We start from the raw sequence: 16,814 nt of genomic DNA, 5'->3' as shown, positions 1-16,814 counted from the left end.
CAATTACACTGACAACCTTCAAAACTTACTGTGGCTATGAGGAGTATACACCCCCTTATTGACATGCCAGCCTCTTCCCTGATATGCAATGGGGCCACAATACTGCATAGGGGACACAGGTGGACAGTGATCTCACCTTTGATAACCACATCGCCACAACAGTCAGGAAATCCTTCTATGTGGCACACCTCATCACTAAAGGCTTTTCATCCAGAAAAAAGGAGGTCATTGTCCCACTGTAGTAATCCCTCATTAGACCCACTATAGAGTACAATGCCCCATTTGGAATGTACCTCACAAGACTTCTGCAACAGCTGGAAAGGCCACAGAACTACCTCACTAAATGAATCACAGGCCTAAAGCAGATGCCCTATGCTGACCGTCTAAAAAAACTCCAGCTATACTCTGTGGCATATCATCTACTCAGAGGTGATCTCTGCTTAACATACAAGGCCATGTCAAACCCTAAGCTGTTGGACATGCTCCACTTAAAGAAATCCCAATCCCTCAGAGCCACATGCTCCAGTGATCTAAACCTTGTCATCACAATGAACAAAATATGCTGGAGGGATAGGTTCCTGACCCAGAGACTCCCCATACTCTGGAATAGATTGCCCATACATGTCAAGCAGAGCACCTCCTTGGCCCACTAAAAAAGAAACCTTGAATATTGGATAGGAGATAAGAAATTCACCCCGGGGATCACGTCAGTTGCCCTGCTAGACAGGGGTCCAGGGAAGTAAATATTGTGGGAAGAAATATCCAGGGAATTGTTATGGCTAGGCTTGTACAGGCCCTAAGGCTGATAGCCTAGTACCAACCTATGAACCTATGAACCTATATGTTAACATTACACACACCTGATATGTGAGATATGACCTGTGCAATCAAATGCAGTATCAAACAAATGTGTTAGTTGTGCAGATGCTGATTGAGATGCATACAATATATGGGCTGCATAAGGATGCACACCCTTAACACGATGGTTTGCTGTGGAACCTGTTAAGTGAACTACAGCAGTCACTATTCCTGGAAGGAGTATACTAGCATGGCCCATCTTCACTTGCCATGATTTGAGCACTCCACCCTACAAATGTCCCCCAACTCTGCTGGATTGCAAGGTCAGCTCATGTACACAGCCCTTGGAGGTCACACAGTGCCTTCACTATTGCTGTGGAGTCAGGGTTATGTCTGGCACAATTCATGACCTTGACTGTGTTCCAGTGGTGGCTCTCGACTTCAAATTAAAGGGGGGCTGCAGGAAACAGCTGAATTGGTGGGGCCAATGTGAAGGGCTTTGACCAACTAGAAAGGGGTGGAGCTATGCTCAAAACCACAACAACTGGAACTTTAATTAAATACGCTGCCCTGGGTGCCAAACCTTCACTACGAGAGTCCAATCAAGACAAAATGAAGTGTAGAAGAAAAAAATATTTCAATGTATTGGCTACATGACAACTTACTTAATATCTAGATGGAAACACAAAGGTTGTGAGTCATGAAAAAATAAATTACTTTTTAAGTACATTACTGGAATGCCAGTCAAAGTCAAGTAAAAGAAAAACAAGCAGCACTCAACTCAAACCACTTCTCCTTGCACTGCAGTTCTAATTATAATTTATATTCAGTTTTATAAAAGTGCCAAGTAACATGCTGAAAGTAGCAATGTCTGTGATACCCCCACTTGTAAAAATGTTTCTTATCCAAAAAAAGACCTGCTGCCTGACAACAACTATCTACTTGTTTCATGGGGAACACATGATCAAAATAAAAAATGAACAGCAAACAAGAAACAAGCCCAAGATAAATTGCTTAAAGGATTATTGCACAGGTTGTGGACCACACATGATAGATTGGCATTCTGTTTAGTTTACGTGTAAAGCCTGCAAAGATAACTGCAAGTCTCCAACAAATGTAATGAGCTTCTGAAAATACTTTAATCCTGTCCTTTATTTCAAATACTGTCATATGCATTTCAATACCTAAGGCTTATACGTTATCTAGTTACGTAAATATTCTCTACATTGCAACAATGAAAAGGCTTTCAGTGTTGGTAATTCTTTAACAGTATGCTTATTAAAGTTTACTTGCATCTTACAATCTCCAACAAGCTTACCTGATGGTCAATAAAGCATTGCTACTTTAATACAGAGTAGCAGGCACTGCAACAGCATGCATTTTCTGAATAATAAGCAGAAATCAACAGTATAAAAGTATGACAGAAAACCAAAACATTCTGCAAAATCAAGGACAGATGGAAAGCCGCGGTCATACTTGTGGTCTACCTTGGATAGGGGAATACTCTGCACACTTACACTGCATAACTGCTCCTTGCCTTGCTTGGACACATCCAGAGCCACTACAATGGGGAGTGGGGTGCAACAATTAGGTCACAGTTTGAAATGTCTCTGGCTGACGGTGATGGCTCTGACACTCATAACTCTCAATCTCAGAGCAAGAAATCTGGGCAAAGCCATACACAGAAGTGGGGCACAGGCCCAAAAATAAAGACAATGTTTAAATATTGCTCTTATAAACTTAGAAAGATAATAGAATAGTAGTAGGTCTTGCATTAGTATGAATTTTTGAAGGTATGAAATCTGAAACTCAAATATCTGCCATTATTTTCTAACTTCAGTCTTTAATGATTTGCTACTAAATTGCCAGAAAACCACAATTTTATGAAAAACAGACCAAAAATGTTTTGCAAAAATATAAAATTGCCACACAATACAGCTGGGAACCTGTCAAAGAAGGGATACCTTTTTAAAATTAGTACTGTTAACTTGAGCTGCTGACAAAATAGGATCATCTACATGCATTTCTGAAATAAAAGTAATCTATAACTCTGATCATTAGTTATTTATAATTATAACCCCCCCCCCACGTTTTCTTCCAAAATTGCCATTTTGCAGCGGGATTATTAGGGGGAGAGCAACATTTTGAGCCAAAATTGGGGATAGTTGAGAGGTTTGGATATTCCTAATTCTATAAAGCGATTTATTTGCACATACCTCTCTACCTCTTAATGTAGGAAATATGGACAAGGCCAAATATATTGGGGGACCATGCAAACATTACTAAAAATTTCTCTTGTATAAACTTAAGACAATTAATTAACAGGTCTTGCTTTAGCATGCATTTTTCTAAAGGTTATGACGTCTGAAACTCAATGTCTGTCATTATTTAGTGACTTCATTCCTAAATGATTTGGCAGAAAACCACAAATTTTATGAGGAACAAACCAAAAATAAGAAGCAAAAATCTATTCATTCTGCAAAATTCTGGACAGTTGAGAGGTATAGTTCAGCCAGGGCTGTCTGTGTTTGCTGCCCTTCCCCCCCTCACAAAATCATGGTCAAATGCTGCCATTCCAATGTCCCATTCCTTGGTCATGTTGCCCCATTTGCCATAAACACTGTAATGGGCATACTACTTTACTTCTGCGATGATATGGATTTCATCTGAAAGTTTTATTTTATATTTTACAGCATAAGCCCTAATAGATATCTGCAAAACAAAGAAATGTAGTCTCACAATGAAAATAGACTTAGCATTAAAACTTCTCTGCCCTTGAAACTCACATTCATTGAAACAGCATTGAAACCCACATTCAAAGAAAATACATTTTGCCAGTGGCAGATAAAAATTAATTTTCGGCTGTTTTCAAATCATAGGCCCCTTGAACACCTTCCTGACTGCATTAAATTATATTCCTTGTACAATACAGTACAGTTGTTAGAGGGCATTTTAAATTTATTGTTTTGAACATTTTTCCAGTAAACAATGAAACAAAATGCATGCACCAAAACTGCCCAATTCAGAACATTTCCATCATAAAAGTCTACTCAAACTTCAACAGTCCACCAGTATCAGTAAATATGCATGATCTCTGAAGAAGTAAAAGTCATCTTAATAATTCCACATTAAAGAAATCTGTTAACTAATGAAGAGGTTACTGCTAGCAAACAACTTTATATGTCATTGTTCCATCTACAAACAAAGTGCTTGTTGCCCTTGAGGAATAAATTGCTTATGTTGCATTAAAAAAAATTATAATGCTAGTAATATTGCTATAGGGAATGGATGGCAAACTGAAAACAGGTTCATAGCTACTGGGTATCTTCACCAAAGAGGACAGCAGCATCCATCCCATTTACAACAGAGTACAGTATCAGCAATGGGTCTACCTACTGTGGGAGTCGAACCCACAGACTTCTGCATCAAAAGCAAGTGCACTACCTGTTGTACTATTTACAATGCAAGCACACTTGGCATAAGCAGCACTAAACTTTTGTTCCCCTGCAGCTCTCAGTTCCTTGTAAAATTTACCCGACACTCAGCTGTATCTCTGAATTTTGCAGCACAAGAAATCTGGATAAAGCCAAAATTTATTTGGGGGGGGGGGACAAAAGCCCAAAAACCAGGGACACATTTTAAACATTACTTGTATAATGTTGGAAAGTTGCTAGAATAGAATGCTGTATTACTACCATACATTTCATTGCCAAGTATTGAACCCAAGACCCTGTGCAAAACAGCCAGAGCAACATACCACTATGCCAAATCATCTATTTTTATGAAAGAAAGGAAGACTGAAATTTAAATGGCCACCATTTAGTGAATTCAGTTCTCACCATAGCTGTCAACATCTTAGCATAAAACACCTGAACAAAGCCAATAATGGGGGAATACAGCCCATAAACATATTCAGTGAGTTCAGTTATCACCATAGCTCTCAACCTTGGCACAAAAAACTTGGACAAAGCCAATAATGGGGGAATATAGTCTAAAAAATAGGGACAAATATCCACTGAGGACACCAGAGCAAACCCACACAAACACAGGGAGGACATGCAGACTCTACACAGAAGGCACCCCAGCCAAGTATCAAACCAGACAACCCACAGCTATCAGGGAACACTGCTACCACTGCACCACTGTTTGTGCTAACAAACAAAAATGCAGAAACCACAGATTTTATGAGGAACAGAACAAATATGTGGCAAAAATCTGCAAATGTTTTAAAAATGGTGGTGGGTAGGGAATTCAGGCTCTTGTCACTTGTGCCCAAGGTACAGCATTCAAGCCTTATTCTCTACCCTCCACCATGAAGCAACTGGGGCATTTCACACACACACATACACACACACACACACACACACACACACACACACACACACACACACACACACACACACACACACACACACATACACACACACACACACCTGTCTCCACAATGGCCTGCCATATGATCCTGTACTCTGCAACACACACACACTCCTCTGCAGTGATCACCTGTCTCCAGAACAGCTTGCCATGCTGGCCTATGCATGCTGTGGTTTCACGTGAGGAGGCTGGAGCCTCCTGCTATTGGTCCAGCTTGTGGGTGATGCAGTCCGGTGACCTTCCAGTTTGTGTGGTCGTCACTTCACAGATCTCTGGGTTGGAAGGGCAAAGTTTCTGGTCTGCCTAACACAGCAGTCAGGAACTAACCGCTGAGTCCGAGATATTTTTATTTTCTACAGTGGGGGGAATGGGGACTTTATTTTATGCATTCTACAGCTGGGGGACCCATTTTACAGGTGGGAGGGCTGCAGTCCCACAGTCCTATAGCATGAGCCACCCCTGCTGTGTTCATATACAGCCATTCTTAGTGAGCTTTGGATGTATGCTTCAGTTCACTGTTGTGTTTCAGGATGACACCCCTCCCAATCCTCAGCCTTTTTGCAGATGCTAGACAGCTATGGGCCACACATGAATGTCATGTTCCAGTGTTCCAAATTCAGAACACCATGTCTCCTGGCCTTGTTTCTGCTAATGAACAGTAAACCTAAAGGTGTACACTGGCACCAGCAAGGTACAGATGGGGATGGTGGGCCTGAGGTGGAGTGAGGTTTAGCTTGTGCACCACATGTATCTTTATTAATACTGTCTGTAGGTTTCACCCTTGGTCTCAGTACACCATTACACATTGCAACACATGCATTTGGGAGACTTGATGTTATGCATATGCTACCTGTAGAGAGCCCTGGAAGATGTTTCCTGTGGAACAACTCTTCCATCTGATTAGCCTAACCCATAGGGGCACACTTATGCAGAGGCCAGGCAATTTTCGACACAGGTACTGCACAGGCAGTACTTGCTAGACATTCCTGCAAGTCCCTCAGTGTTGCTGCATGATTATGGGCAGCCTCCATGACCAGTTTGCAACATATGTTGTCATCTGTCTTGGATGGGCATCTGTTTATTTTCTACATTAATGTTGTGCCATACTTCATATTCACATACATGATTGTCTGCACTGTTTGCCATGGTATATGCAATGGTGAGGTAAGGCTACGTCTTTCACTCCAGAGTGCTACCTTTTGGATATGGGATCCTTTCCATGGTATGTAAGATATATGCAAGCCACGGCTGCCTCTGTTGCAGGTGAGAGGCAAATGTCATGGACATACTTCTTGGACAGCAGACCATTACATGATGTGACATTGAGGCCCTGTACTTGATGGAAGGTGCGTGCTCAAAAAGAATGAATGCTGTCAGTACCTCAAAAGCTGCTTCCACAATTTATTTGGAGTGTGTACACACATATGCTTCCAGTGTTTGTTAAGGTACGTATTCCCCATATTTGTTGTCCTAACATAGGATTCCATATTACACATTCATTGCTCATGTCAGGATCACATTACAAGTTGTAAAAGGTGTGGAATGTGGTATTGTGATATGCTGTTGTGTAGGTTTTTAACAGTTGCCATTGCAATAGTGGTGTATACACTGTTGCAGCCACTGTATAAGGGTAATGTTTCAGACATGTACCTACTGTAGGCCATTTGACCCACCATTATACTCATCTCTGTCCACACATCTTGCACTGACAGGTTGTTAGGTATACTGCAGGACTCTTACATACCCTTCAGATATGCCACCATGGTGACCACTGTGGCTCAGCACAGGTAACAGTAACAATAAGTGAACATGTACAGCATGCATTATGGGTATGTGTGTTAAATGTGTGCATAACAAATACCATGACCATAACATGGCTGGCGTATTGGCAAACCTGAACAAAAAAACTCCATACTCACCAGCAACAGGCTGCTGCCCCAGAGGTATACTAGAGGGACCTACATAGTTGTATGAGAGATGTAATGTCAGTAGCCACACCTGTGGCATTGGTACAGGGTGGGAGCAGCATTTCAATACATCAACAGAACAAACTCACAATACTAGAGATTATGCACATCTGTTCATTACTGCACTGCAGCAACAGACTATGTTATCTGACATATGCATGAAGATACTTTACAGATGAAGATGAATAAGCAACAGTGGTCAACTAATGTGCCCTGGGGCCTTACCTGCATGCTCCTCATCCATTGTGTGGGTAGCACCCACCTCTACAATGCTAGCATCTGGTTCCTGGCTTGACTGGTGGGCAGGTAGCCCAAGGCTTGTGAGGAGCTCCTCAGCATGTGTCAGAAGGGGCAGGATGGCATGACCCCCACCTGTGGCTAGCTGGTCCCTCCTAACTGCAGCAGCACATTGATGGGTGTGGCAGATGAGATCAGTGCAACAATGTTGCACCTGCTCATAACTGCGGTTATGCAGGCAAACATCATTTACCCTGTGGACCAGCTCATTCCACAGGGCAGTCCTCTCCTGCAGATCAAGGATCATATGGCCAAAGAGAGTTCTACGGTGATGCACAAGGTAGTTAATTATTATTTCATTCTCATGTGGAGTATAAGCAGGGAGACACTCCTGGGACATGGTATCTGGAAGATATAAACAGGAAAAAAAGGTCTGAGGACCTCATACTGCAAGGATATAATACTTGTTAATTGGCATCTCTCTCCTCTCCCACCATATCTGCAACAATAATCTGAACACACAAATCAATGGGTACGTTTATGCCAAACCTACTGTTGGGACATATATCTTATTTTGCAACAAATATTGAAATGTGTTTCTATTCATGTTCCATGTTGAAACACTATTGTTGGTGATCTGTTGCTAACAATGTAACCTGCATCCCATTTTAATGGCCACTGTGGTTCCATATATGCATGTGTTCTGTTTGCTATGCAACTGTTCCAAATCTGGTGTTTTGGGTTAATGGGAATATCTATGCATGCTGTTATAACTAATCCTGGATTGTGTTGACTATTACTACCCACATATGTTCTAAAACTGCAAAACAATATCATGTTTGGGAAGGCTGTTCCCAGCAGAACCACTTCTCCCATTTCATCTGACCATGGCACCAAGCCACAGCACATCTGGGACCAACCCTGGGACCTCCTCATCTGCTGGTCCTGCACTACCTTCAGGTGGAACCACCTCCATGGATGGTGCTTGTCCCCCTACCGGGAGTGTGCACAGACAGGATCCTGTCAGCTGAAGTCAGGTCCAGGGTCAGGTGCATAGGGAGCTCCACAGAGAACTGGGGGATCTGCTACAACAGCTTGAGGCCCTCGTGATGCCATTAGAGGGTCAGCCTGCCTCTCCTGTACAGCCCTCAGCACAGCCACCTTCAGGGCCGTGAAGGTGTAGTGGTAAATGCCCATGAGTGGGGACATCAGTCCCACTGTTTCCATTTGGGGGCTCATGAGCTTCCAATTTCCAAACAACCCTCCCCATCCAAGGTGTTTACCCACCATATTTGTCACATACCGCCCATGTATGCTGTCTTGTTTGTCTTCTGACTCAACCTACCTCCACAAATATGCCTACTATCCTTCCCCAACATCCCACTCTCACTTTAACAAAAAAAGGGCAATCTGTTCCCAACACGAATTTCACACCATACATAACTGTGCATTTCGCACCTGCTTACAACTGCTTACAGATGCCTTAATCACTCTGTATCCAACAACCCTTGTTCTGGCCTGCAAATAAATTATCAGCCCTTCAATTGTCTAACCCAGGACCCTACACACCATAGCCAAAGCAATTTACCACTAAGCCATCTGAGCTGATATATGTGTGATGTTTTATCAAACATATCATGCAGCACAGTCATTCAACTGTAGGGAAAATGTATATACATATATATATATATATATAGATATCTATATAGATATATATGTATATATATATATATATATATATATATATATATATATATATATATATATGTATAGATATATATGTATATATATATATATATATATATATATATATGTATATATATATATATATATAGATATATATCTATATATATATATATATATATATATATATATATATATATATATATATATATATATATATATATATATATATATATATATATATATATATATATATATATATATATATATATATATATATATATATATATATATATATATATATATATATATATATATATATATATATATATATATATATATATATATATATATATATATATATATATATATATATATATATATATATATATATATATATATATATATATATGTATATATATATATATATATATATATATATATATATATATATATATATATATATATATATATATATATATATATATATATATATATATATATGTGTATATAAATATATATGTATATATATATATATATATATATATATATATATATATACATATATATATATGTGTGTGTATATAAAAATATATATATGTATGTGTGTGTGTGTGTTTATGTATATATATATATATATATATATATATATATATATATATATATAGACATACACTATATATAAATTTATATATATATATGCATACATATATATATATATAGGTTCATAGGTTAGTACTAGGCTAACTGCCCTTGCGAGCCATTTTAAGCCTAGACAATTATCCCCTGTGAGATTCAAACTCTGTACCTTGTGTTTGTAAGGCAAGAACCTTAACCATTAGACCACCCTCCCAACCCTCCATTTATATATGGAGTGCATTCAGAGATTGGATTGACACTCTGAACCTCCTTCCTCCACAGCTGCACTATTCTGCCTTGCTATGAAATAGAGCATCACATGTGGACACAGCCTAACATTAGTGGGGATATGTAGGGACAGATCATAGATATGCCTATTACAAACCTATGAAGTTTGTGCATGATACATTTCACATTACCATGACTATTCTGAAGGTGGTGGGGTCTGAAACTCATGTGTTTTTCATGGCTTCATTACTTCCACCCTCAGCTATTTGCCAGACTAATACACATGCTTGGAGGAACAGAACAAATACTATGATGGCTTATATCTTGTCATTCTGTGCAGATCTGGATAGTTCATAGGCATGGCCCACTGCTCACAGGGCCAGATGCTATGGGTCCTGTCAGTAAGCCAGTTAGGAACCTATCAAGTGACGTAGGGATTTATGCCCAGCTTAGTAAGTTTATCTATGATTCCAGAATGGGGGGTGGTGTCAAAGGCCTTGGCGAGGTCCAGATAGGCTGTGTGGACTGCTTTACCCTCGTTCTCAGCTCTGGAGTCTGATTCGAAGAAGTCAATCAGATTTAGGAAGCAAGATCGGCCCTTCACAAACCCAAACTGGGTGGGGTCCAGTGTTTGAAGGTTGCCAATGTCTTTGTTTATAAGTTCCATGATAATGCATTCCATGCCCTTGCAAATCAGGCTTGTCAGACTGATGGACGGTAGTTCCCGGGATCCAAGGTGGATCCTCCCTTGTGGAGCAGGATAACTGTAGCTGTGCGCCACTCAGTGGGCACAAAGCCTGAGGTGAGGCTATGATTAAACATGACACTTAGGTGAGGTGCCAGTTCATTTTGTAGTTCATGTAGTACACAGCCTGGGATGTCATCTGGTCCCATAGATGCTGTATTCTTAGCTTTGGAGAGTGTGGTTTCTACCTGTTTGGCTGTGATTACTGGAATTTGGCAATCTTTTGGTATTGAGATGGAGCCTTTAGGGGGTGAGAGTGGGGTGAAGTTGGCACTAAATCGATCTGCCAGGATATTGGCAATATCCTTGGGATCAGTATATTTAATGCCATTCTGTTGTAACTCAGAGCAGATCTGAGCATTGCCATTTATATTCATGACATAACTATAGAATGCCTTGTGGTTGTCTTTGGAATCTTTGGCAATTTTATTTTCGCAACTAGTTTTTAAGGATTTTATGAGGGATATCAGCTTCTTACTGAGGCTGGTGTGTGAGTGTTTTGCATCCTGGAATTTTCCTCTTTTTTGCAACAGTTTCTTCCTTCTGTTGTATATTTTGTTTATAGCAGGGGACCACCAGATTGGCTTCCTTATTTTTGGAGAAGAGTATCTTGGTTCTATTTGGGATGGCACAATTCATGCACGAGTGGATATGCTTGTACAGTGCCTTAGCGTAGGATTCTGCAGTCGAACTTCCAGATCCCGTCTGCATAAGTGTTGTGAAGATTGTCACTTCTGACTTCAGTAGCTTGAAGTTGGCTTTGGAGAAGTTTGTTAAGGAGGTTTCCTTACTGGGGGTGGGGGTGGGATGTGGATGTCAATGGTGATTTGCTTATGGTCAGACCTGACCAATGAGGGGGTGACCACTGGTGTGGAGCATCTATCTCCCATGTTGGTAATGACCAGGTCTAGGATATTGGAGCCCCTGGTGGGACAATGGATTAGTTGATCCAGGGCATTGGAATTTATGAATTCCAAGAACCGTTGGGAAAAGGAGTTGGTACCTGAGTAGTTTTCCCAATTAATGGCAGGATAGTTGAAATCATCCAGTATTAGGGTGTTTGGTTGTATCTTAATATTTTCCAGTATGTTTAGAAAGGTGTAGTGAGAATCTTGGGGCACGGTTGGGGATCTGTAGCAAGCTACAATTTGGATTGCAGTCTTACCTAGTGTTAGTTGCACCTGGAGAATTTCAGATGCATTGTGTTGGGCAACTAGCCTGGAGGTGTGAAGATCCTTGGTGAATATGGACACTCCTCCACCTTTAGTGTTTTGGTCCTGGTTTTGTGGCCAAAAAGTGTGGTAAGAATTGTAGCCTGGTATTGCAGGGGTGCTCTCAGGAGCCTTGAACCAGGTCTCAGTTACTGCACAGATATCGATGTTCTCCATTTTTAGGAGTGCCTCGAGAGAGTGCATTTTGAGGTTTAGACTTCTAGCATTGAGTAGCATTACCTTCAGATTTTGCCTGCTTCTGTCTGTTACGGTGGTGATTTTATCCTTTGAACCTTGCCTAAAAAAGGCACTATAGGGGTGGCAAGAGCTTTAGCCAGTAACCTGAATCCCAGGGGTGACAGGTGCAGACCATCTATGGCAAAGCATTGTGGTTTGTCAATCATGTCTTCCCAGGCAGACAAATACTGGATCCCCCTTTGAATGACACCAGAAGCTTAGCCAATTGTTGAAGTCAATCATTTTGTCCTTATACTGTGGTATCATTCTTGGCAAAGGCAGGATGCTACTCAGGGCTAGGGTCATACCTGCCTTGGTCACATGATCCAGGAGCTCTTCCATATCTCTTTTCATGTAGTCCAGGGAGGTACGTCTCAAGTCATTCACTCCAGCATGGACAATGGCAGAGTTGTATTTGTACTTGTTGTGGAGTGACTTGAGTGCATGCGTTATGTGGCGGATCCTGGCACCCGACAGGCAGCTGACTGTAATTTTCTCCTTGTTCAGTCAGGTGAGTGGGACATCAGTGTGCCTGACTATAGAGTCACCTATGACTAAAGTGTTGGGTACATTGTCTTGCCTTAGGGGCTGTTATTGGGTGGCACATTGGTGTTGTGAGCTATGTGTCACTTTGGTTGTGACTGGTGTTTGTTTGCGTTTCGGCTTCAGAGGTCCTTGTTGCTTGGGCAGGTTAATGTTAAGGGCCTCCACATATGTGGGTTTAGTGTTGCTATGTGTGGGTGTTGATGGTGTGGGTTTTGAAGGGCTATGAGTTGCTTGAGGTGTGATGCAGGTGTTAACCTTCTCCTCTTGACTGTCTAGCACAATCTTGGCCGGAGAGAGCTTTGCTTCCAGTTTGGCTATTTAAGTGCATCTCTCACAGGTTGTAGTGTTGGGTGGTAGGAGGAGAGGATTGTCTCTGTACATGATGCAGTTGCCGCATTGCCCCAGTATGCCCAGATTCACCAGGTGGACAGGAAAAATCACCGGAAGCTGACCCTTGGACATGCCTGTTTAGGTGCTTTTATGTAAAGTTTAAGAGCTGTTTTCCCTTACCTTTGCAAGGTACTTTGCAATTATAGGCTGTTTAGTGCCTATGATTAATTTCTCCTTATTGACAAGGAGAGCTGAGTGCTTGTATCTGTTTCAGGCTTCCTAGTGCTTTCCAGCAGGTTCTAGAGCAAGTGCTGGTCACAGGGGTTCAGATTTTAGTGTTACTACTGAGAAACCAGCTAGTTTTAAGGGAAAATTTGCAGAGCAGACTTTCTGGCACCTGGAATAGTTTAACTGTAGCCTCGCAGTGCTGCACAATGTGAAAAATATGCAAACACACGTGTTTTTAAGCCAGAAAGTTGAAAGGGATAGAAATCAGCCCAAAAGGCTAACAAAATTACAATTTCAGAGTTGGAAACCACTCCTCTAGCATTAGGTTGGCAGTACAATGCTCACCAGTCCCACTGGTAGGCAGTAGGACTTTCCTCTACCAATGCAAGGTCTGGATAGCTCTGAGCACAGAAAATAAAGTCCTGAGACAAGCAAAGCTTGGGATATGCAATAATACAGTAAATAAACACAGAAAATGCTAGCACACTTGAGTGTGTGTAGTCCTAGACAGTAAATGCAATTAAAACTCTACAAAATTAGCAATTTAAAACTTTTTTAAATGAAGCAAGGCAAGTGCACAACTGAAAAACGATTTAAGAGGAAGTAACACAGCAGAATAAGTAGCTAGTCTACATATACAGAGAAGTCTATATATACAGAAAAGCAGCTAAAACATACAAACACTTCAGATGCAGTGCAACCTAGAGCACTTGAGTTGTAGCAATATTAAGGCAATTACAGTTATAATAAATGCTCTGAAATGTACTCTATATTTCCAAAATGTTACTGAAGCACAGTCAAGACACAAGGAGATTCAGGCAAATTTTATTTTTTTTTTTTTTTGAAAGGGAAAAAGAAACAGAAGGCCTTATAAAATGTTCTCTCTGTATTAGGTAGAATGAGCTAATGACACTAGACTGGGAGGAGTGTCCCAGATCAGATTTACAGTAGAGGTGGGCCACTGCAAAGCCACCAAGTATAACAGCAAGACACCAACAGGGAGGGTGGGGACAAAACCTACAGACAGTAAGCACTAGACAAAGCCACAAAATAAATGTTTTTAAACAGATAAAGATTTGTAAAGATACATAATGCTTTTAACTGCAAACAAATAAAATAAAAGTGCTATATACAATAACCTGTATAAATAATAAAAAAAAAACAGGATACTTATACATCTCAGCTAACAGTTGTAGTCAATGCCTATTATCCACTCTGCTCAGTGTGTAACGACAGAAACCCTATCAAAGTTAGGGCTTAAATACCAGAACAACTTTTTTTTTTTTTTTTACAAAAACACAAAAAAAACAGCCCCCACTAGCCAGCAGAAAATTAACACAATCTAGCCAAGGTAAAGAAAGGCTTCAGCTAAAAAAAAATAGCATACAGACAGTAAGCACTAGAGAAAGCCACAAAATGAAAGTTTATAAACAGATAAAGATTTGTAAAGATGCAGAATGCTTTTAAATGCAAACAAATAAAATAAAAGTGCTATATATAAATTGCTAGAAACAATAATCTATATAAATAATAAAAAAACAGGATACTTATATATCTCAGCTAACAGTTGTAGTCAACACCTCTTATCCACTCTGCTCAGTGTGTATAGACAGAAACCCTATCAAAGTTAGGGCTTAAATACCAGAACAACAACTTTTTTTTTTTTTTTTTTTTACAAAAACACAAAAGAACCAGCCCCACACTAGCCAGCAGACAATTAACACAATCTAGCCAAGGTAAAGAAAGGCTTCAGCTAAAAAATAGCCTACAGACAGTAAGCACTAGAGAAAGCCACAAAATGAACGTTTTTAAACAGATAAAGATTTGTAAAGATGCAGAATGCTTTTAACTGCAACCAAATAAAATAAAAGTGTTATATATAAATTGGTAGAAACAATAATCTGTATAAATAATAAAAAAACAGAATACTTATATATTTCAGCTAACAGTTGTAGTCAACACCTCTTATCCACTCTACTCAGTGTGTATAGACAGAAACCTTATCAAAGTTAGGGCTTCAATACCAGAACAACAACTTTTTTTTTTTTTTTTTTACAAAAACACAAAAGAACCAGCCCCCACTAGCCAGCAGACAATTAACACAATCTAGCCAAGGTAAAGAAAGGCGTCAGCTAAAAAAATAGCCTACAGACAGTAAGCACTAGAGAAAGCCACAAAATGAAAGTTTTTAAACAGATAAAGATTTGTAAAGATGCAGAATGTTTTTAGCTGCAAACAAATAAAATAAAAGTGGTATATATAAATTGCTAGAAACAATAATCTGTATAAATAATAAAAAAACAGGATACTTATATATCTCAGCTAACAGTTGTAGTCAACACCTCTTATCCAATCTGCTCAGTGTGTATAGCCAGAAACCCAATCAAAGTTAGGGCTTAAATACCAGAACAACAACTTTTTTTTTTTTTTTTTTACAAAAACACAAAAGAACCAGCCCCCACTAGCCATCAGACAATTAACACAATCTAGCCAAGGTAAAGAAAGGCTTCAGCTAAAAAATAGCCTACAGACTGTAAGCACTAGAGAAAGCCACACAATGAAAGTTTTTAAACAGATAAAGATTTGAAAAGATACAGAATGCTTTTAACTGTAAACAAATAAAATAAAAGTGCTATATATAAATTGGTAGAAACAATAATCTGTATAAATAATAAAAAACAGGATACTTATATATCTCAGCTAACAGTTGTAGTCAACACCTCTTATCCACTCTGCTCAGTGTGTATAGACAGAAACCCTATCAAAGTTAGGGCTTAAATACCAGAACAACAACTTTTTTTTTTTTTTTTTTTTTTACAAAAACACAAAAGAACCAGCCCCACACTAGCCAGCAGACAATTAACACAATCTAGCCAAGGTAAAGAAAGGCTTCAGCTAAAAAATAGCCTACAGACTGTAAGCACTAGAGAAAGCCACACAATGAAAGTTTTTAAACAGATAAAGATTTGAAAAGATACATAATGCTTTTAACTGTAAACAAATAAAATAAAAGTGCTATATATAAATTGGCAGAAACAATAATCTGTATAAATAATAAAAAAAAAAACAGAATACTTATATATCTCAGCTAACAGTTGTAGTCAACACCTCTTATCCACTCTACTCAGTGTGTATAGACAGAAACCCTATCAAAGTTAGGGCTTCAATACCAGAACAACAACTTTTTTTTTTTTTTTTTTACAAAAACACAAAAGAACCAGCCCCCACTAGCCAGCAAACAATTAACAAGGTGGAGTGGGATAACTGTAGCTGTGTGCCATTCAGTAGGCATGAAGCCTGATGTGAGGCTATGATTAAACATAACACTAGGTGAGGTGCCAGTTCATTTTGTAGTTCTGTAGTACACAGCCTGGGATGTCATCTGGTGCCATGGATGCTGTATTCATATCTTTGGAGAGGGCAGTTTCTACCTGTGTCGCTGTGACTACTGGAATTAGACAATTTTTGGTATGGAGATGGGCCCTTTAGTGGGTGAGAGGGGGGGTGAAGTTGGCACTAAATCGATCTGCCAGGATATTGGCAATATCCTTGGGATCAGTATATTTAATGCCATTCTGTTGTGGCTCAGAG

Source organism: Protopterus annectens, chromosome 2.part0 (genome assembly GCF_019279795.1).
Source record: "Protopterus annectens isolate FY-2018-M chromosome 2.part0, PAN1.0, whole genome shotgun sequence".
Lineage (NCBI taxonomy): Eukaryota > Metazoa > Chordata > Ceratodontiformes > Protopteridae > Protopterus > Protopterus annectens.
Note: the sequence above shows the minus strand (reverse complement) of the source record.